Below are 22654 nucleotides of genomic sequence, written 5' to 3'. Positions count from 1 at the left end.
TTCCTTTCGCCTCAGTAAAACGGATAAGCTACTCAACGCAAAACTCATAAGATTTGAAGTGTAAGACGTAACCGACGGTATTTTCAACCAATTCTAGTGAAATCTATGCTTTTAGAAGTCTACATTTGCGTACTCCCATAACTCGTCTTAAAACTGTATTGTATTAGGATGTCTAGTAATGTAGAAGTACAACAGTTAGAAAGTTTCTCTCCAGAATATTGTTGCAAACGCGAGCGACAAGACCACGATGCGCGCCAGGTTCGGAGCTGGCTGGCGGCCACACACAGCCACTGACGTCACGCGCCGTCCATTGACGTAAGGCATGCCACACATGCCGGGCCGGATTACAAGAGTCCTCGCTACCCCCTCTCCACAACGCACCTGCGCATCTTCCCGCCTCGGGCTATTACCACATTGAGCGGCCTAGGAATTCCGGGCTTACAGAGGCCACCGCGTGGAGTGGCGTCAATAAGCGTCGCCATCCTCGATGTTTCGGGCGTCGGGTCTGCCCGTTATGACGCGACAAGTCATAGCCGCTCTCGTCGGTTCGAGAAGAGCGCCACAGGTATATGAGCAGCGACGCCAGCACATGCATGTAGCCAGCTTCCATCAGGGTTTTTTTTAATATGAAGGCTTTTTCGTTTATATGCGAGTAGTTTTCTCTACTAATCAATTCCAGTAGCAGTCTCAGACGATCGATCAATAAGTTAGGATCTTCCAATGACGTATAATTAATCTCTTCTGCTGCCGTCATCTTCCTGGAATGATTTTTATTAATAGCTTTAAGATCTCTGAATTCTATTGTTTTAACACCATCATCGTAGTCACTATCGTTCAGGTTATTTCTGAGAAAACAATCGCTGTATGCATTTTTCTTTTCGAGATGGGATATGTAATTGTATTCAGATTTTCGTTTAATTGGCGAATTCCTGTTACCAATTCAGCAATTACAATATGTTTTATCATGTGAATTTGAAACGAAAAAGGATGCATTACTAAGTCAATTACTATGCCTTAGGACAGCTGAGAAATGCTTGCATGCAAGACAAACTTCCTGCTCCTTGAGGTCTAGTGAAGCTCTCCTTCTAATGCGACCGTGAGTGAGCATCCCGCATCCCACATAAAAAATAAACAATTTTCACCTCAACACAACACGTAGCGAAATCTGTTGGCAGTAATAGTAACTACTAGCGACAGGTTTCTTGTATGAGAACAATTAATTCTCACTGACAAAATATTAAAAATACTATTTATGTAATTGTTCCACTTTAAAACTATCAATTTTTATCTAGTGTAAGTCGCAGAAGCTAACATGGATCCTGGTTCTAAAACTACAGCTGCATCTAAAGGGACACATGTGTAATTTTTGCAGCAAGGAATTTGTCCTGAGAAAGAATGCTAGACGTCACGTGAAGAATGAATGTGTCAAAAACCAACTACGCAAAATGTTAAGCTGTGATCGGTGTAGCAAGTTGTTTACACGAATTGATAGCTTAAAAAGACAATACAAAACTTGTAAAGCCGTACTAACTTCAAGATAGAGGACATCCAAAAAGTAACTACGCTAAAGAAAAGTGCGCTGTACGATGACATAATTTTCCTTGCCGTGAACGTGATAATGTTCATAGCTCTTCTGATCTCGTCAAAGAACTTAAGAAAAACTTGTTGATTTAAGGAAGACTGAAGACAATAGAAGTATCATTACCATTAAAAGTGAGAATACATTACAGCTAATCTCAAAAAGATCCTCCGTACTTTAAAAAAATTATAGACACTTAAAAAGGAGCCTTGTAGATGCTGAAGAACCTTCGATGAAACGATTTTGAATCCTTACAGTAATTCAGGTGAAGATGCTTACTTCTAAGATGATGATGACAGTGACTTTGAAGCTGGTGACAAGACATATAACAGTGACGAAGCACCTAAAGCTGGAAAAATCGAACACTGCGATGAAGCTCTGACACCAAAACAATGAAAACATCGTAATAAAATATTTTTTTCTGATCAAGCTTACAATGATCACTGGGACGATAGTGACTGTGAGGACGGTTTTAAAACAATATACTTCAGAGATCTTAAAAATATTAATAACATTCATTCCAAGAATATGAAGGCAGTAGAAGAGATTATTATATGTCATGAAATGATCCTGGCATATTGACCTATCGTCTGAGACTGCTACTACCATCGCTAACTAAGACTGAATTATCTCAACTATGCATCCAAAGTGTGTAATTTTTGTCAAATGCGTGTCTATTGCGTGTTTATTGCGTGTCCAGCGTATGTCCAGTGTGTGTCGTGTGTGTGTCTTGTGTGTATTATGTTTTTTTGCATTGCTTGTCTATTGTGTGTTCAGTGTTGCATTTCTTTTCTTGTGAGTCCAGTGAATGTTTGCGTGTCCAGTGTATGTTCAGTGTTTGCATTGCGTGTCTATTCTGTGTCCAGTGTGTGATTTGGGTGTCCAGTGCGTGAATTGTGTGTCCAGTGTGTACATTGCGTTTCCAGTGTGTATCGTGTGTGTCTAGTGTGTATCATGTGTGTGCAATGCTTGTCCATTGTGTGTCCAAAGTGTGCATTGCGTGTCCAGTGTGTGCATTGTGTGTCTAGTGTGTGCATTGTGTGTCCAGTGTGCATTGTGTGTACAATGTGTGTGTTCAGTATTTGCATTGCTTGTCCATTGTGGGTCCTGTCTGTGCAACAGTATCTACAACTTTCGTCAATAATAATTTTTATAAGACCAACCATTACTGCAAGGGGTAGAAGATAACAGAGAATGACTCTCTTAGTATGCACACTTTTAAATCTCCTCAAATTGTTTGTAAACCTTATTAATATTATCTAAAACTTTTGTTTGAAACAATTTTTGATCAACCAACCATGGCTGCAAAGGTTGCAGTAAATAGGGGTTAAAACACAAAAAAACAACATAACTTCCTTATTTAGGAAACTATAAAATCTATAACAAATAATTGTAAATCTGAAATCATCTAACACTCTGGTTAAAAACAGTCTTTGATAAAATGAACTATTATGTAAAGTGGTTGGAAAAACCAGGGGTTGGATTTAATAAATATATATATAACTTCTTATACCACGTATACTATTAAATCCATCCTTATTTATTTTAAACTTTCTCTAAATGTTATCCACAAAGTAATAAAGTAATTTTTTATGTAACCAACCATTACTGCAAGCGGTGTAAATAACACTTTCTGAAAGACAAAAATAATCAGAACTTTCTAGTTTGTAAATTATTAAATCCGTTATAATTTTTAGCTGAAACAATTTTTTGATGGTTTTAACTATTGCCGTAAAAACAATGTTTGGAATGTAAAAAAGAAATTCAAAATTTCCCTATTAACTTTATACGAATTTATTTCAAACCATCTTAATATTGTCTTAAGCCTTGGTCAAAAGCAAATTTTTATAAATCACATATTAGTGCAAGGGATGAAAAATGGTGTGTGAAGGTTGAAAAAATTCATTACTACTTAGTATGCATAATATGAAATACTTTTTAAGATATTCAATGATGAATGCATTGAGTTAAAAACATTCCAAACATTTTCGCTGCATGGAATATGATAAAATGTTTAATCGAGCATTTTGTAACATTAGAAAACATATAGGATGTTATGTACATTAAGTTCTTACAATGTTCCAAGAGTTTATATAAGTTTCCAGAACATTTACAGAATTAATAGGTACGTAGAAATCTACCTACGCCTGTAGGCTGTGCCTAAAGGGATTTTTATCAATTTACCATACCTTAAAATATTGTAATTTAAAATTAATCACATAAATAATATAACATGTACTGATTTTGGAAACTTAGTTTGTGAAACAAACATTTAAAAGTATGAATGTTTCAACAGCATAGGTAAGATATTTATTTCTTGTGCATTATTTTATTTTTGACCATTGAACCTAGATTCTGATTCAAGGGTATATTCGATGGAATTTAGCAAATATACTCTTCACAAGAAATAAAATAACACAAGTTTCATTTTTTTTAAAATTCATCTCTAGAAAGAGAGGGAGGGGTTTGGGGGCGTTAAAGATAAAAAATGTCCCGAGAAAAATGGGATTTCACCCATCACGACTTATAATGTTACATGTAATGTAAAGGGATGCAAATTAATGCATAGCTACAGTCTTGAAACTCGGCAGTGGTGTTCTTTACATTACGTATCCATCAACTGAGGACGAGTTTTTCCAAAAAATCAGCTTCGAAAGTGTGATTTAACCCTCTTTAGTGCACCGCTGCGGTACTCAAGGAATATTTCCTCTAAATTTCGAAACTCCAGGTCCACCGGTTTAGGCTGAACGTTGTCTGTCAGTCACAGTACGGTTTTATAGATCTAGATTAGCCTTAAAAGAGCTGAAATTCGTTTTTCTATCCAATTTCTAACCAGTTGACTTCAAATACAGAACAGACACCCGCTCCATAGACTAACAGATCTACGATAGAACGAGAGTTCGGTATTTGTAATTTGCAGGACTATTTCTCCTTTGTCTCCAGCTTCACTAACCTCCTGTGTCCCGATGATCGTACACCACCGACCTCTCGCCTCTCGGCGTCTCGCCTCTCGGCCGTGCGTGTCCAGCGCGGACACTAACCACACCTCATCCTCTCGCGGAAAAATAAACTTGCGGATGATTTTTGTTTCCGTACCCGCCCCGCTTATCTCGATTGGTTCCGTGCGCGTCACGGGCGAGACGAACAGATGAATAACGCATCTGGACTCCTCGGAGCCGCTGAGCCGAACAGCTGATAGCGTGGCCACCTGCGCTCAGGCGCATGACATCACACAGCAGATATTACTCACGAAACGTGTACCTAGTATTTTTTTTTTTTAAGTTGGGCTGAGTAAGGGGTTGGCCGGTGCAAAGGACGTGGGAGATTTTAAATCAGTGAGATGAATGTTAGATAATGGTTACTTCTGTCCGGCCTATTCAGGTATTAATTAGTCTGTGGTGTCTGTTCTTAAGTTTAAATTAACTGATTAGAAACTGGGCAATTATAAGGTTTGAGTGGTAACCATATCTTTACATGGTGGAGAAATGAAGATGGTTTCAAATATCTGTATCAGGCGTTTCATGTCAAAAAATTAACTCTGTATACAAGCGTTTCAGCCCTTTTCACGCTCCTAAAAATACTGTGTGAAAACTGAAAGTGTAAATATTACTGCCCGTCCGCCCTCAGCGCATTCTTAATTCTTGAGTGTTTTTCATAAGTAATTTTCGAATCACGTGGTTTCTCCTGAAGCTCCGCACACTGTGTGTGTGCCCAGGTAGGCGTGACCCTTAATAGTTGGAAAGAAACTCGCTAGGAAGAATTGTAAAAATTTCATCATGAAGTCAGTATTGTAAGTCTAACATGGTAACAACACATATGCAAGAAATAAGCATTAAACTTCATTATAGCCCAAGATTGTTTTGTTATTCATGTAGTAAAGGGAACTTCGGGGGTCTTCAAGCACTATAGCCCGTCCCACTCTTAGATTGCAGTACACGGCTTATGGCGCGCGCTGTTGCCAAAACTCTAACACATTACGAATTTCAGGAGATGCGTGTCTTTGTAATTCGGATCGAACAAGAAGCATTTTAAGAAATCATATCGTAATTTATAATATTTTATACTATTACACATATAAGTTTGTAATAATGCCACTTTTATGTAAATTTCAAATAAAAACTACCTATTGTAGACGAAAATTTCTTATAGTTTTCTTTTATGTTCTAAAAATCCCATATATATCACATTTTCATGGGCCCGATAAATGCCGTATTTTTGGACAAGTCATGTCCAAAACGATAAATAAAATACGGTAATGGAAATTCTCGGTCGAGTAAGTTATGGGAAAAATCCGAACAGTTGGTTCGAAATGGGGAAGATTTTTTGAAAAACAGAAAAATCGCAACTCCCATAATATGAATAATATCGAATCCGTTTTAACGTATGATAACTCGGAGTACCTAATGCTGAAAAATGTTTTCTAAATAAATTTTTGATACGACCAGCCATAACTGCATGGGTTCGCAAAAAAATTTCACCGGACAAAAAAACGTAACTGCCTTAGTAGACACCTTATCAAATATGTTTAAATTTTTTGTAAATATCATATTTATTTTCCAAAACTTTGTCTAAAACAATGTTTGATAAGATGCTTGGTGTTGAGAAGAATAGAAAAATAATTCAAAATTTTGTACCATGATCGCTATTAAATTCCTTTGTATTTATTTCATACATTTTCATATTATGTTCAAGAATCGATTAAAATATTTTTGTTGACTAAGGAAGCCATGTATTTGAAATTGCTTGTAGGACAGAACCCCACTTATTTGAACACACGACCCTGTTTCCTCTTACGACGGCAGCGCGCGCTCTTGTACTGATACGACACATCTTTAACAGCTATTTCCACGGAAACTGTAGAAGCAATTGAGATGGAGCTGTTTTAAAAAACTAATTCAATTCATTGTGAACATTTCTCACGCTTTCGTCCCCCATCTATCTTTAATAGAAAATTTTTTTTCCGCTGGTCAACTTTTTGATGTGTCAGTTTGTGAGAAAATGCATTTCGATATATTAAAAAATATATATTTAAGTGAAACCTGTACAGTTTTTTCTTAACATATGTTCGGTGGCGTCCTAAGGCATTAATTTATTAATAAAAAAATCTGAATGAAATACACATTTAGGTTTTTTTTATGTGAAACATATCGGAATACTTCAAAACAGTTCGCAGCGAATAAGTTATGTTTTTTTTAATTTTTTCGGACACTTAAAATAGTGTTAAGGATTCAAAATAAGCATTGCCTGATGCGTATTTCGATGCTATACACTATGAAAAAAAGCTTGGTCGAAAAATTAAAATTTTAATTCGTTTGATATTTGGCAACAACGCACGAAGAAACAAGGACAGTGCTAACGGCAATCGGCGTGTGTTAGAGAGAGAGAGAGAATGCGCCCATTTACTTCCACACTGCAATCTAAGATTGGGATGCTCCATAGCATGACAAAAAAATGTACTAACCAACTCCCTTACTTCTTGTCTCTATGGTTTCACCAACGGGCGTCTTGGTGCAGCAAAGCGCTTTACGTTAACCATTTAAACAATACTTCATAAAAAGAACTAAGTGCACCAACAAATTATATTTTTATTTCGGTCGAGATGCCTTTAATACTGTAGACAATAATCAAATCTGACGTACGAATTTATTAGATTTTTACAGTTATTACTGATAAACTGATAGGAATCCCTGAGTAAATTTTTACATAAACACATTATCAAATTTTTTTCTGTTCAAAAAATACTTTCGATGTCTTTAAAGTGTTCAGGCGGGCGGCTAACTGGTGCAGGGACGGATCTATAGAGGGAGGGGTGTAAGCCGACCCCTGGCGCTGGGTTAGAAGGGCCCACGAATTTGTAGACTGCAAAAAATGTGAAAAAAAGACGAATGTAAAGATTAATTATAAAATATCTACTATATATTTTTTCCCCATGATAAAAAAAACATGTTTTCAATGGATATCCTAATTACCAAGTTCTGGCGAGTTTATTAAACTTAAAATTAGAGATAGACCTATCAAATACCCAAATCCTCAAATACCATCAAATCGTTCTTATTGTATTCGATATTCGAGTAAATTATTCGAAGAGAAATATTAGAGGAAATAAAGTAAGTTAAAAATTCCATTGCTGATAACCTCTAGAGTTTACTTAGTCAGTTTTTCCCTGCATACGTATCTTATTACCATGCCCAAAGATATTCTAATCTAAAATGTAATTCTATAAATAAAATTACATTATTATTCTGGAAACTTAGTTTGTGAAACAAACATTTAAAGTTAAGATTTTTGTTTCTTGTTCATTTTTAATTTTTGACCTTTGAGACCAAGATTCAGATTAAAGTGTATATTCGAGGAACACTTTGGGATTTGAATTCAAGATTCGGATTCAAGAAAATTGGTATTTGGCGCATCGTGACTTAAAATGTTACATGTAATGTACACGGATGCAAAAAAACTATCCCTGACACGTGCAATGCTGTTTGGAAGGGAAAAGAAGCTCGCTGTTCACAATTTCTAAACTACGTGAAAAAATGCCTGGATCCGTCCCTGTACAGGTGAAGTTAGAGTTTTCAATCCACTATAGTAAACACAGATAGCGAGCCTGTGTTTTTCCAGTGCGCTAGTCACTTGTTTACAGCAGAGTTCACGGGGGTTAAGTGGTGCCAACTTCCGTGACGCAGTCGGTTGCACGCCGGCTTTAGCTGCGAGGGGATCTGTGTTCGAGTCCCGAGTGAGGCATAAGTGTGAACTTGTAGCGCCAAAGTTGGCCACAAAAAATTGAAGTCAATGAAACTGTCAAAACAAATTGTCAAACTGTTAATAATAACACGTAAATAAAGAGATGTTATCTTTAAAAGATTTGTGCAATGGGAGTGCATGACTTGATGTAAGTTTTTGGACATACGCCATTGCTAAGAACTTTTTCTGTTGAAGAAAAACTAATAAATAAAATAAATAAATAAAAATACCCAAAAAAGACAAAAAGCACACAAAATTAAGCAAACAATTACTTTTGTCAACAAGGATATGAACACCACAAAATATTCCGAAACAGGAATATGGTCAACAAACAAAGAAAAACAAAGAAAAATGTACTAAGAGAACGAAAAAAAACACCCACAAATGATGACAACACAAAATTATTGAACCCAAAATAATTCAGCACAGACTGTGTTTCCGTACCATGTGCGTCTCTGTCTGAGGACGGAAGCAGATAGCAGTTCCCGAAACGTCGCTCGTTTCTGTTTTGGTAAAACTATTGTGTTTGTTTGTCTTTTCGTTTTGTCGTGTTTTTGTCTCGTTTCGACTGTTGTGCTGAATTGTTTTGGGTTCAATAATTTTGTGTTGTCATCATTTGTGGGTGTTTTTTTTCGTTCTCTTAGTACATTTTTCTTTGTTTTTCTTTGTTTGTTGACCATATTCCTGTTTCGGAATATTTTGTGGTGTTCATATCCTTGTTGACAAAAGCAATTGTTTGCTTAATTTTGTGTGTTTTTTGTCTTTTTTTGGGTATTTTTATTTATTTATTTTATTTATTCAACAGAAAAAGTTCTTAGCAATGGCGTATGTCCAAAAACTTACATCAAGTCAATAAAGAGATGGTTGGCTCGTTGGAGTTAAAAGTTACGAACAAGCCAAGCACATACACACTACCACCTACGTACAAAATGTCTCCGAACTCAACATCAAGGTGATAATAGTTAATAGAGCAATTAATTACGTTCCTAAATAAAAAATAAATAAAATAAAAATGTGTCGTAGCTTTGATTTTTATGATTTTTTAGTTTTAAAATACCCACCGTACAAAAAATTATTAGATTCTGTCATTGCAAATCTTTGTTACGCAATCATAAATAGCCCTACTATTGATAACAATTCAAAATAAAATTATACACGATACACTTTTGAGAAAAAAATATTTGCGCGACTTAAGCAAAAAAAAATAATTTTAATCGGGTAAATTTGACTATTCATGCTGTAAAAAATAACTATGCTAACTTATCAACTTATATGAAAATATGGCTCATTTAAGCAAATAAATTGCTAAGATAGCCTTGTATTTTTTTTTTAGCCATATGAACACCCTAAGTTACCCGATTAAATATGTTTGCCACATAAGTCGTGCAAAGAATTTTCCTCCCTAAAGGGATATCAAGTATGATTTTATTTTGAACTGTTATCAATAGTAGAGATATTCATGATTGCGTAACAAATATGTTTAGCCACAGTATCTAATAATTTAGTGGAGGGTGTGGATTTAAAAGCTTTTTCAAAAACTACGACCCTTGTTTAGTTTCAGTTTTTTTTTCTTCAGAACCGTAACTAATTGGCCCGCCTAGTCAAGGGTGTATCTGTGTTAGTGAGGCGGGATTATAGGTGCAACACTCGCTGGTGCTTCGAGCGCGGTGTCGCCTCTGGACTAGCGCGCCGTATTCTCGTCGTGCATAGGACAACTATGAGATTCGAGCGAATCCCATGACATTATATGGCGGAGAAATAAAGATGAAGGTGTAATGCAAGTCCCTTGAGTGCTTTCAAGAATCTTTACCGAGTGATTCAAGCTTAAAAATTAATCTGAAAACACGTGTTTTAGCACTATTCCTCTTTAAAAAATACTATTTATAACATAATATGAAAACAGAACTATTCATGTCCCTTCAGACTATCCTTAAATGCTTTTCGTAAACATATCCCACTCGTAAATATTGAACAGTTTTCAAAACCCGCAGTTTTTTGCTAAATCTCTGCTTACCGTATGTGCGTCCGGATAGGCGGAGCCCTTTACCTCGCCACATTAAGTAAGACAAGTCCATAAAACAATATAAAGCGATAACTTTGGTGAGAGTTATGTGGTCCGACTACGCAACCATCATGGTAATTGAAAGTAAAAGATAAATATTCATGAAGATACTGAAGGAGAGCTAATAAAAACGAAGTAGGTATAACAAAAAACATGGGTAGCGATGAAAACAAATAAAACCATACACTCTGTTCTATGATTTAAGCCCAGCCCTCGGAAATATAGTGCCGTATTTCACGAAAAGGCGGAGCGAGTCGTCTTGGCAACGTATTTTGAGTAGCAACTGCAGGAGTTTGGGGTGGAGGGAAAGACGACCAAATCGATAAGAAGTGGGGCGTTATTTTCGTCAGGAGTGCTCGTCGTCTCCAGAATCCATTTGAAACACGTTCCTCGCTCTTCTCTTGACGCGCGCCATCATTCTCCGGTCCGATCCTCCCGCGTCCGCCTCTCGACGACAGGTCGGCGTCGACTGTCTACCAGCTCCCGCGACCGAACGCTCCCAGCAGGTCCGAGACGAGCGACAGCAGCTCGAACTCCACGCCGTGTGCAGAGCTTCAGCTCCCACCAGGTCCGAGAAGAGCGACAGCAGCTCGAACTCCACGTGGTGTGCAGAGCTTCAGCTCCAACACGGTCCGAGAAGAGCGACAGCAGCTCGAACTCCACGCGGTGTGCAGAGTTTCAGCTCCCACCAGGTCCGAGAAGAGCGACAGCAGAACGAACTCCACGTGGTGTGCAGAGCTTCAGCTAACACCAGGTCCGAGACGAGCGACAGCAGCTCGAACTCCACGTGGTGTGCAGAGCTTCAGCTCCCACCAGGTCCGAGAAGAGCGACAGCAGCTCGAACTCCACGCGGTGTGCAAAGCTTCAGCTCCCACTAGGTCCGAGACGAGCGACAGCAGTTCGAACTCCACGTGGTGTGCAGAGCTTCAGCTCCCACCAGGTCCGAGACGAGCGACAGCAGCTCGAACTCCACGCCGTGTGCAGAGCTTCAGCTCCCACCTGGTCCGAGACGAGCGACAGCAGCTCGAACTCCACGTGGTGTGCAGAGCTTCAGCTCTCACCAGGTCCGAGACGAGCGACAGCAGCTCGAACTCCACGTGGTGTGCAGAGCTTCAACTCCCACCAGGTCCGAGACGAGCGACAGCAGCTCGAACTCCACGTGGTGTGCAGAGCTTCAGCTCCTACCAGGTCCGAGAAGAGCGACAGCAGCTCGAACTCCACGCGGTGTGCAGAGCTTCAGCTCCCACCTGGTCCGAGACGAGCGACAGCAGCTCGAACTCCACGTGGTGTGCAGAGCTTCAACTACCACTAGGTCCGAGACGAGCGACAGCAGCTCGAACTCCACGCGGTATGCAGAGCTTCAGCTCCCACCAGGTCCGAGAAGAGCGACAGCAGCTCGAACTCCACGTGCTGTGCAGAGCTTCAGCTCCCACCAGGTCCGAGACGAGCGACAGCAGCTCGAACTCCACGTGGTGTGCAGAGCTTCAGCTCCCACCAGGTCCGAGACGAGCGACAGCAGCTCGAACTCCACGCGATGTGCAGAGCTTCAGCACCCACCCGGTCCGAGACGAACGACAGCAGCTCGAACTCCACGTCGTGTGCAGAGCTTAAGCTCCCACCAGGTCCGAGAAGAGCGACAGCAGCTCGAACTCCACGCGGTATGCAGAGCTTCAGCTCCCACCAGGTCCGAGACGAGCGACAGCAGCTCGAATTCCACGTGGTGTGCAGAGCTTCAGCTCCCACCAGGTCCGAAAAGAGCGACAGCAGCTCGAACTCCACGTGGTGTGCAGAGCTTCAGCTCCCACCAGGTCCGAGACGAGCGACAGCAGCTCGAACTCCACGCGGTGTTCAGAGCTTCGGCCCCCATTAGGTCTGAGACGAGCGACAGCAGTTCGAACTCCACGTGGTGTGCAGAGCTTCAGCTCTCACTAGGTCAGAGACGAGCGACAGCAGCTCGAACTCCACGCGATGTGCAGAGCTTCAGCTCCCACCAGGTCCGAGACGAGCGACAGCAGCTCGAAATCCAAATGGTGTGCAGAGCTTCAGCTCCCACCAGGTCCGAGACGAGCGACAGCAGCTCGAACTCCACGCCGTCTGCAGAGCTTCAGCTCCCACCAGGTCCGAGAAGAGCGACAGCAGCTCGAACTCCACGCGGTTTGCAGAGCTTCAGCTTCCACCAGGTCCGAGAAGAGCGACAGCAGCTCGAACTCCACGTGGTGTGCAGAGATTCAGCTCCCACCAGGTCCGAGAGGAGCGACAGCAGTTCGAACTCCACGAGGTGTGCAGAGCTTCAGCTCCCACCAGGTCCGAGACGAGAGACAGCAGCTCTAACTCCACGCCGTGTGCAGAGCTTCAGTTCCCACCAGGTCCGAGACGAGCGACAGCAGCTCGAACTCCACGTGGTGTGCAGAGCTTCAGCTCCCACCAGGTCCGAGACGAGCGACAGCAGCTCGAACTCCACGTAGTGTGCAGAGCTTCAGCTCCCACCAGGTCCGAGACGAGCGACAGCAGCTCGAACTCCACGCCGTGTGCAGATCTTCAGCTCCCACCAGGTCCGAGAAGAGTGACAGCAGCTCGAACTCCACGTGGTGTGCAGAGCTTCAGCTCCCACCAGGTCCGAAACGAGCGACAGCAGCTCGAACTCCACGTGGTGTGCAGAGCTTCAGTTCCCACCAGGTCCGAGACGAGCGACAGCAGCTCGAACTCCACGTAGTGTGCAGAGCTTCAGCTCCCACCAGGTCCGAGACGAGCGACAGCAGCTCGAACTCCACGCCGTGTGCAGATCTTCAGCTCCCACCAGGTCCGAGAAGAGTGACAGCAGCTCGAACTCCACGTGATGTGCAGAGCTTCAGCTCCCACCAGGTCCGAGACGAGCGACAGCAGCTCGAACTCCACGCCGTGTGCAGAGCTTCAGCTCCCACCAGGTCCGAGAAGAGCGACAGCAGCTCGAACTCCACGCGGTGTGCAGAGCTTAAGCTCCCAATAGGTCCGAGACGAGCGACAGCAGCTCGAACTCCACGTGGTGTGCAGAGCTTCAGCTCCCACTAGGTCCGAGACGAGCGACAGCAGCTCTAACTCCAAGTGGTGTGCAGAGCTTCAGCTCCCACCAGGTCCGAGAAGAGCGACAGCAGCTCGAACTCCACGTGGTGTGCAGAGCTTTGGGAGGAACCTCGCGATCAGAAAACTGTTCTGGATAACAGGCTTTTGCTGGTTTACGGATACCTTGAGGGCGAATGAATAATTCTGTTTCCAGATTTCGTTTTCAAACTATATTTCTAGAAGAGTGAGAATGGAAAAACACGTGTTTTCAGAATGAAACACTCAGTGAACATTCTTGAATGAATAAAGGAATTGCACTACAATTTTAACTTAATTTCTGAGCCATATAATGTTATGGTTACCGCTCAAATCTTGTATTTGCGTTATGCACGACGAGAAGACTGCGCGGCAGTTCAGAGAAGACACCGCGCTACAAGCGCGCGTTGTTTTTATTATTCCACTTCACTAACACTAGGCGGGCACTGTAAGACGTGCCTCTTGTCTTCCACTTTAACATGTTAAATTTTTTACATAGCACACGTAAATTGATATTATAACATAACTTACAAAACTTAGTCAACATAAATAAAGATAATGACCAAGAAAATGAAAACAATCTTGGCCTGTCGGATGTTGCTTTGTGCCGGTGACTTTTTTCGTAGTAAATCTGCCACCCCCCCCCCCCTACCCACCCTCACAAGTGCATTCACTCCGTCAGTGCCGCATTAGAAACTCATCACCTTCCGTCTTTTCTTATTAATGTTCCCGATGTGGACGAGAATTCATACCCTAATCCATTTCATATTTTCCTCGCGCCTACAAACGCACTATCCAATATTGCTCATGAGACAAATGTAGTGCGCTACGTAACTTTATGTATACTAATTTTCGCACCCGTTGTTGACAGCTTGGATGTATTGTTAGTCGCATAGCGTGCTGTTGCACTCGACTACATATACTTACCTACATATCCATAAAGAACACCACATTAAAAATATTATTATGGTAAATCTATGATTAATACTGTAAAATTTAAAGACATTAATAGTGTACCAAAAAAAATGTTTGCTTTAAATTTAAACATAGGCACTAGGCTATATACACATATCAATAAATGTATAAATACTAAACAAATTTAAGTGTAAATATACTTATAAAATTAAGTGTATTTATTGTTACTTTTGGGAAACAAATGTTCGAAAAAGATAGCCTAAATAATTAAATACAGTTTTATTTATTAATTTTTACACTATTATTTAAATTAGTTCGCAGTTAACATGTCAGTACACAAATTAAACAGTCTTTCGTTTAGTCCACAGTTTACTCTTCGCATCAGATTTCGACTCGACAGTGGCTCTCCCTTCAGCTCGTCTCTCACCGCTCACCTCTGTCCCAGCACACTGCCTCCCACTACTTACTCACTCGTCCACCACACACAACTCCAAGATGCTTCAGTCCCGATGCACCAGTCTCCGCACACGAAGCCCGTCGCTCGTCGTCTGCTATCGCTCACCAAGGGATCACTCACCTTCATTCAACTCCTTGCAGCAATAGTTAATCTTATAAAAAATTGTCTCAGACAAAAATTTTGGGTAAAAATTATAAGGTTTACAAATCATTTGGACGGATTTGATGGTTTTCTTACCTTACTAGGGTAGTTATGATTTTTTTTGTCCTTCAATCCCTGTTTATTCCACCCTTTGCAGCAATGGTTGGTTGTATCAAAAAAAAATGTTTCAGATAAAACAGCTCGTTTTGCATACTCTTGCTCTTCATGGCATTCTACACCTCTTTTTGACTGTACCTTATTTTATTCTTCAGGCTACGCTCCATTTTATTCTTCATTCCTTCCTGGTTACCCTACACTTTATTCTTCATTTCGGCCAAGAAGGTCATTATGTTCTTAATTTCGTCAGCAGCCATCTTCCTTGACAACTTACACTATTACTCTGTCACTATTACTATCACTACTGCTCTAATAACAAGACTCTAATTTCACCTATCAGCTAGCCTAAACTTCTACTCAAAACTAAAACTTACTTTCTTACACTAAACTGACACTAAATCTATAATACTTGAAACTAACTTCTGTTCCTAACACTAACTAAATTCTCGAATAGCTAAATTCTAATTAATTCAATTTTCAACCTGAATCCTAAGGCCATCCTACTTCTGACACCATATGTTACGTGTGGAAAAATATTATTGTGGTAGGTGGTGACGAAATATGCGAGAGGGTGTACTATGTATGTATTATATATGTATAGATATGTATCTATGTATGTATTAAACATGCAAAATCCCTTGAACCATACATGATTACAAAATGTGGGAGTTGTTATTAACTTGTTTAAACTAGTTAATTGACGAACTTCAGAACTAACAAAATCAGCAGAAAATACTATATCTGCTTGCAATACTCGTGAAACTGTCATCAAAAATAATGCATATCTATACCAGAGTATAAAACCATCAAAGAATACAGTGGCGCACTTAATGCCGTGAAAAGTTTTAAAAGCAGAAATATGAGTAATCTGTTAAGCTCGTTCTGGCTCCAAATAAATATAAACATCATTAAGCGTGCTAGCCAACAAACCATCTGAATAAAATATTATAACGCGCCATAAAACGCCTCTTTAAAAATATTCAAAAATATTACCGGATGTATACCACATATGGCCTGAAAGCTAAATAGAAACATTATCATCTGAATCTAAAAAATATCAGTAGCAGCAACATTACAAAACTCATGACTAAAATTACGATAAATAGCTTGCATTTATATGTATATATATATATATATATATATATATATAAATATATATATACATATATATATACATATATATACATATATATATACATATATATATACATATATATATATATATTTATATATATATCGACACACACAAATTGTGGGCTAATATTTAAAATAACATAACTCAAGACTAAACTCAATATTTAAAAGCAGTAAAACAATACTATACGATAATATCATAACGCGAATTTGTTATAAGCAGGGGCGTAGCCAGGAGAGGGGGGCTAGGGGTTGTAACCCCTCCCCCCAACCCTTAGCCACTATTTTTTTCTTATCTGAAAGCAGGTTAGCTAAAAGCCTGGGTGTCTTACTGCTATCACCGGCCACTGACTGGAGGGGAAGAGTAAGCGAGCCCTATCGATTCTCCTTCCCTTCCCCTACCCCTGTCACGAGTAGAAGCTATAAGGTTGTGACGCCGTGACGGGTCCCCGGTTTTCAAATATCTTACACCTATTGTATTAAACCAGCGCGGTAATTATAAGCAGGTGGTGACTGGGTAACTCTTCAAGCTAATGCTAATTGTTTCCAGGAATAGGCCAGTTCTGCCGAAACGCAACCATTGGTATTCCTTTTTTTTTTTTTTTTTACTGTCGAGCTTCGAGCATGATTGTGGATTTTGAGTGGACGTGGACAAGGCACTTGGATTGATTAAAATATCTTTAATTTATTTATTATTTTAACAATCAAACTATTTTTTTATTGAAAAATTAATATTTTTACCATTACAATAATTAAAGTTAAGTACCGAAAACTTCTCAAATAGCACTATTTTACACCTTCAAATCCAAATTTTTCCGGGGGAGGACCCCCCCCCCACCCCGGGTTTAATAGGGCGGAGGACCATGCTTCTTAACACACACCCCCCCCCCCCCATACACAAATCCTGGCTACGCCACTGGTCATAAGCAAACAATATCATTACTATGCCCGATGCGAAAGACATTGAAATTAATTACAAAAGTACTGTTGATTATAATCGATGAATTGAGTCCGATGACTGAACACCCCGCCTCTTGTCCAGTTGCGGAACCCTTGGAACTGCGTACTGTATCCTGTGGGACTCGTGACCGATGCCTTCTGCGATGCAGTCGGGGGAGTGCTGCGGCTGGCCCACTGGCGCGGCCCAGACCTACTCGCCTCGCTGTAGACTGGCGCGGCATCTCCCACTCGCTCGCCTGCTCCCTCCCCCGCGGCGAACTGGGCTCCGGCCCCAGTGGCGGCAGCTGCTCGTGGCTCAGGTCCCAGCAACACAATACACACAACTCGTTTCGGTCATTTATTCAACTCCTCTCCTCTTGTTACGGCGTACGTCAATATCAGTGTATAAGTCCTTGTCCGTAAATATGTCACTCATCCATAGATAACCCTGACACCTTCGCCACAGCCTTATCCTGTTCCGATTCCTTCAAACACCTTGCCCAACAGCCTACGTGTGACGCCGGCTATCTTTTTCCAGTACTTGGAGCGAAACAACACTCGTTCTCCTCTATACCAGAAACATTCTATCACCATTACGTAATCCTTGCGTAACTTACGTATGTCTTCCACTTACGTATTCTGACGTACCTTCCAGAGTCTTACTTCGCAGTAGCATATCTATGATCTGTGACTTGAATGGCGTCGCCGGCGTGGCGACATCGGCGATGGTCTGCGATGGAATCGAGTGTCTTCTTCTACTGGGCGTCGTGCGACGGTCGCCCGCGGCGGGCGAGGCGGCCCACAGACTGCTCGCTCTCGGCGTCATGACAAGGGGTTTATGTAGTCCCCGGCAGCGACGGTTGACTTGGCCGAGAACATTCTCAACTTCGCTGGCCGAAGCTGACCGGAAGTTTCGTCTACGTGGCGTTTAACAAGTTCGTTCCACACAATTTCTCTTTCTCTCTTTTTTTTTTGGTGCTTCGCTGGTTGTCTTAACTACCAGGCTGCATGGATAGTTCAGGCGCTGCAGACAGGCGCGGCATACATTTCGTCACCGCAATTTAGAGACGTAGCCGGGAGAGGGGAGGAGGGTGCACATCGCAACAACAGGATCGAAAAGGATAGCTCAATTAATGAAATAGATTTATTTATTAAAAATTATTTACTTGTTAAATAAATTACAACACTTAAAAATGTCTGTCCACAAATTAATCACTCTTCCATTTAGTCCACAGTTTACTCTCCCTACTGCTCGTCTCTTACCGCCCACCTCTGTCACAGCACACTGCCTCACACTACTCACTCTTCCGTCGCACACTGCACAGTCCCGATGCACCAGTCTCCGCACACGAGGCTCGTCACTCGTCACCCACTTTCGCTCACCAAGGGATCACTCACTGTCTTCAATTCACTGCCTCGCAAGGCTGGCGTCACCATTTTTATAGTCCTCTGTTCCCTTCTGGAATGGTCTCGCACCACTTTGAAGTGTCGCGTCATCAGGGTCGACTTGCTCGACGCTCCCAGAAAAATGGCGTACTAGACATGTCACTTCACGCAGACGGGGCTCTGGGTACGTACCGAACCCTCCAGAAACGCCTAGGCGCAAGGCGCCGTTGCTAATCCGATTAGGCGTGAGGCAATAATGGACCGCACCCCACCCGCCAGTTGGCTGGCTAGTCAAGCCACTGGCCCGCTCCGCTGCCCCACCTCAGTATACATTTTTAACAATATAAATTAATGTAAATAATTGTATTTAAATTCAGGTTGAGTCTGAATTTGACCAAAAATATTTGGCTTAGTTTTTAATACGAAAAAATAAGTCAAAAATGTATACGACTTTTTGTCTAAAGTAGTCCTAAAGGCTGGTATACGCCTTTCAATTTGAAACTGACAACTTGTTTATGGCAAATAAAAGAGAAAGTATTTAAGTTGGAACAGAAAGCATCTGGCTAATGTTTAATTTTGCAAAGTTTTACAAGAAACTGCAAAACATTTCACTGAGGTTTAATTTTTTCATTTGAATAATTGGTGGTAACACCCTTATTTCCCATTCATTATGACTTGAAGGATTTTTGAAGGTGTATTATAAATATTCATGTCAAAATTACAACAAAACCTCTGGTTATTGCTCTTAACACTGCAGTTTTCGAAAAATCCTAATAAAATAAAATTTAAAACGAAAAACTGCAACGCCTGGCACGCAAAACATAACTAGGCAGGAGCTGCTTGTAATCAAAAGCATTGTTTATTCAAGGGATATTAATAAAGTTAGGTACGTTTGATCATTAAAAACAATAAACACGTAAAAAAAGGTTTTGATTGACAGTTTTAGCTTACTACATATCTACTTCAGTTTTCCACATAATCGCCATTCCGTTCTAAGCACTTTATGTAACGCTAACCAGTTTCTTTAACCCTCTGCATATAAGTTCGCCGCCTGGGAATTAAACCAGTAGAAAACAGCAGTCTTGAGTTCCTCATCAGCTTGACGACGGACCGTTCGTAGTCACCCACAAAGCACAGAGGCAACAGCCCAGCAAACAGCAGGCAGTGTCTCGGATCGCCGAAGCGAGCAGGCGAGTCACGCGCTAGGAAGAGCGGCTACCCGCAGTGCAGACGAGTAAGGCGGGAAGCTCGCACACAGGGGCATCCCAGGCCCCGCGACGATCAAAGCGACAAGGAGAGCAAGGTGTGAGGACGCGCGCTGTGATTAGATTTTTGTTTGCGAAGGGATCTTTACCTTCCCTTGTGTAATGTGTAAAGTAGCGAGCTGTCTCCCAGATTTCCAAAGGCAAACATCGCTCGGCACGGATCGGCAGAACTCAGCGGCTGCAGGGGAGGCACAGCCCGGCTGTGTATTAGACATTCTAAAAATATGCAGCTGGTAACTGAAGTGCAGTATTTAATTGTGTATCTGTGAAAACTTGAAAATATGAATGATCGCATGTTGCACCATTGAACACAGAGTGAATATGCATTAAGAATTCCAACACGAAGTGATTGTAATAAAAAAATTGACTTAAGTTTGGAAACTCACCACAGTGAGGGCAGTGTTGGTTTTATTCACAGCTTAATTAACCAAGAGTGGCACAATTCCATCTCATAGTCATACAAAACGAGGCGATAGAGAAACTTTAAAATAAAATAAAATAAAATATTGATCAATAATTAAAAATATGAAAACCATCTGTTACAAAGGCTGAGCCAAACACGATGTAGCACTGTCACTATATTTATCAAAGTTGTCCGTTACACTGTTACTTGTTGATGAAAGAAACTCGTCATAGTCAATATTGTGACATTATATACATTGCATTGCCAAGTAAATTATGCAGTCCCTCTTCCAATATTTATCTAATTTTTCAACAAGATTGCTGTAGATTACCCAGTTATCCTTTCTTACGGAGTTAGTATCATCCGGTGTGTGCGTCTGAAGTGCATGCGCGGAAAACTCTTCCATGATGTTACATTCTCGAATGCACCTCTTTATCTCTGCGCACGCAAATTCAATAGCGATGAGGTAACTAATGTATGGTAGAAGTCCAATGATATGCTGTCACGATTTTTTTAAAAGTCGATCAACCCGAAATATATTCTCCTTGGGATTATGTTTCTCTATTAGTTCCACCAACAGATCTTTAAGAATTTTTTTATTAGACTTTACATCTCTGCGTTTTATCCATGTAATCATTTTTTTTTTTACTGTATTTCTAAGGAGGCTTATCGTTCTGTTTGGAGTAGTATGAACATTATTCATTACTACAGAAGAAAAACGGCAAGTTTGGTATAGCACGTTAGTAGTATATAATAGGGGCTCCGACGGCAGGATGCAGGATGTGGAGCTGTGTGTCCTTTCCGCCATCTTCGATTGTGACGTCACGGCGGCCATCTTGGACGAGTGTAACGGGACACATCGTAACGGGACACAACGTAACGGGACAAGTAGATCACGGCGGTCATTTTGGATCCGCCATCTTGGATCTGCCATCTTGGATGACGTCATTTTTTTCTCGAACTTTCCGCCATTTTGTTTTCCGCCATTTTGAATTATGACGTGACCGTTGCAATTTCCGTTACATCCGCCATCATTAACTTTTTTATTTATTATCCGATTTTAATGAAAAAAATTTAAAATTTATAAAAAAATTCAATTAGTAAAATATTAATAATTTTTTTTTAAAAAACGAACATTTACGACACGGAGCTCGGAGTCCTCGGTTCAAACCCGATGAGGTCAAAAAATTAAAAATGGCGACCGATCCTTCCCCCTGTGGTGGCTGCTGACAGACTGGCACCCACCACTTTTTTCAAAGCATATATCGACTGTGAGCATGACGTCATGTCCGCCATCTTGTCTTCGATGTTGGAAACCATCATCATTGTATCGGCGGCGTGAGTGCGCTGACGCCATGTTAGTTTGATTCTTACCCGCTACAGTGCAGTAATCATTTAATATTACTGAGGTGCCCACCATCTTGAAATTTGACCGCCATCTTGAAATCATGTATTTATTTAGCTAGAAATGCGGGAAAAATTCCAATAGTCTCCGAAAAAATCAATTTTTAATTTACTAATTGAATCGGTGGATCCCTGTCTACGGTTCGATTCTTGACCAGAGACAGTTGAAACTAATTATTAAATAAATGTTAGGTTCTGTTTTCCATTACCTTTCGCGGAGTTTATTAATCATTCACTCTACGAAAATCAACTCAAGTCAATATACCGGACCAACGAATTAATACAGTGCCGATTAGCCTATTATGAAAGTCTAATTTTTCAATAATCTGAATAACATATAAACCGTTCATGTACAAAGCCACACATATAGATCAATTGTCTTCAGTCCATGAGACCGAGTCATGTCATTATCAGACGTATAGGCTAGTCATTTCAGGACCACATGACCTTCGTCGTTAGCTAATTATATTTAATTAATCCATCTTGTCATTTTTATATATTCTAAAGGACCAAGTAACCTTGAAAAATATTTTAGTAACACCAAGAGGTTTTAAACCTGTAAATATTCAATCACTACATTTTGTACTACACGCAATCAACAAAAAGGAAGCACCGTCAACAAAAAGGCAGCACATTTGGAAGCACCGACAACGAAAAGGCAGCACCGCCAACGAAAATACAGCACATTTGGAAGCACCGACAACGAAAAGACAGAAAATTTGGAAGCACCGACAACGAAAAGACAGCACCACCTACGAAAAGGAAGCACATTTGGAAGCACTGACAACGAAAGGGCAGCACCGCCAACGAAAAGACAGCACATTTGGAAGCACCGCCAACGAAAAGACAGCACATTTCGAAGCACCGACAACGAAAAGGCAGCACCGCCAACGAAAAGGAAGCACATTTAGAAGCACCGACAACGAAAGGGCAGCACCGCCAACGAAAAGGCAGCACCGCCAACGAAAAAGCAGCACATTTGGAAGCACCGACAACTAAAAGGCAGCACCGCCAACGAAAAGACAGCACATTTGGAAGC

This window comes from Bacillus rossius, chromosome 1 (assembly GCF_032445375.1).
Source record: "Bacillus rossius redtenbacheri isolate Brsri chromosome 1, Brsri_v3, whole genome shotgun sequence".
Lineage (NCBI taxonomy): Eukaryota > Metazoa > Arthropoda > Insecta > Phasmatodea > Bacillidae > Bacillus > Bacillus rossius.
Note: the sequence above shows the minus strand (reverse complement) of the source record.